Consider the following 1,579-nt stretch of genomic DNA (forward strand, 5'->3'; position numbering starts at 1 on the left):
TCTCCCCCAACTAAGTCTGTTCTCCTCTCTAAACATCTTCTATAATATATTAAGTAATACTAGCACTTCGCCACAGGTCATTAGGGTAGAGAGGCTAGTCATAGAACACTTACCTTGATTCGTATCACTTTCTCATCATGAGGGAAAATTTGTAGCCCCCTTGCTTCCCATCTCATCACTTGATGAAGGGAAAATTAGTAAAGTAATTCTCTACTTGCGCAATGAACAATATTGTTGCGCCGTAGGTCAAAATCAAAATCACATTCAACAAAATGAGTTCATCAAGTATAAACACACAATGGCCAAAAATCCCTCATAGTGGGACCAATAATAAAACAAGACTTTGAACCCAAATCCTTGGGCATTGGAGGCATCCACATTGATATAAGCCAACAATCCCTCAAATGTTATTATGTAACAAATGTGTACACTATGTTCTATCATTAGGCCCCACTAGCACCTTGAACATGTTTTATCATTGGCACCCATTCCACAATTGGCCCCTTTACCCTAGGGTGCATGTAAAGGGATTGAGGCCCGTTACACACCCAAACATGGCTACCCAGGTCTTCATGTTTTGGCCAATGGGAAGGGCCAAATGGGGAAAAAGGCCGCCCCCCTCTTATACATTGGGGGCAGTCGATAACAACAGTCACGGGGAGTATCGAATGCTCCTCCCACCCTATTTTAGCATTCCACAAGGCAGAGGAGCTCCCCAGTCCGATTCCGTCCGCATTCGAACCAATGGGCTCCTCCATCTACGCTCGCCAATCATGTTGCATAAGCCATTGGTCCCTCTCTTGCTCGTTGCACGAGCCGTTGGTGATCGCTACTATTGATCTCTTTGTTGCTGTTGTATAAATGGGAATAGACTCGCCATGCCTATTTGTGAACAGAGAGGTGCTGCTATGACCAGAGGTGTGCTCTCTCTCTCTCTCTCTCTCTCTCTCTCTCTCTCTCTCTCTCTCTCTCTCTCTCTCTCTCTCTCTCTCTCTCTCTCTCTCTCTCTCTCTCTCTCTCTCTCTCTCTCTCTCTCTCTCTCTCTCTCTCTCTCTCTCTCTCTCTCTCTCTCTCTCTCTCTCTCTCTCTCTCTCTCTCTCTCTCATGCTTCATTCATCAATGGTCTCTCTATAACCTATAAACTTCAGCATGGAATGTGCATAAAGCATGATGCATAGAAATTCTAGAACATGTAAACATGTACCATGATGCATCTAATTTATGAAACTTGTAAACTAAAAGCTTGTAGACTAATAAAAGATCTCTCTCTCTCTCTCTCTCTCTCTCTCATTCATGCACATGCATCATGCATCATGCATCAATGGTCTCTCTATAACTTGTAAACTTCTACATGGAATGTGCATAAAGCATGATGCATAGAAATTATGGAACCTGTAAACATAAACCATGATGCATAGAATTTATGGAACCTGAAAACTAAAAGCTTGTAGACTAAAAGATTGCCTTGTGCATGGGAAAATTGGGCCTTGTGCATGGGAAATTTCGGCTTGTCTTATGAATCATGATAGACATGTCTTATCCATACGCTAAAGTTCCTAAATTTGGGTTTATTACATCT

This window comes from Lygodium microphyllum, chromosome 2, assembly GCF_053477565.2.
Source record: "Lygodium microphyllum isolate KBCC chromosome 2, Lygodium_microphyllum_v1.1.10, whole genome shotgun sequence".
Classification (NCBI taxonomy): domain Eukaryota; kingdom Viridiplantae; phylum Streptophyta; class Polypodiopsida; order Schizaeales; family Lygodiaceae; genus Lygodium; species Lygodium microphyllum.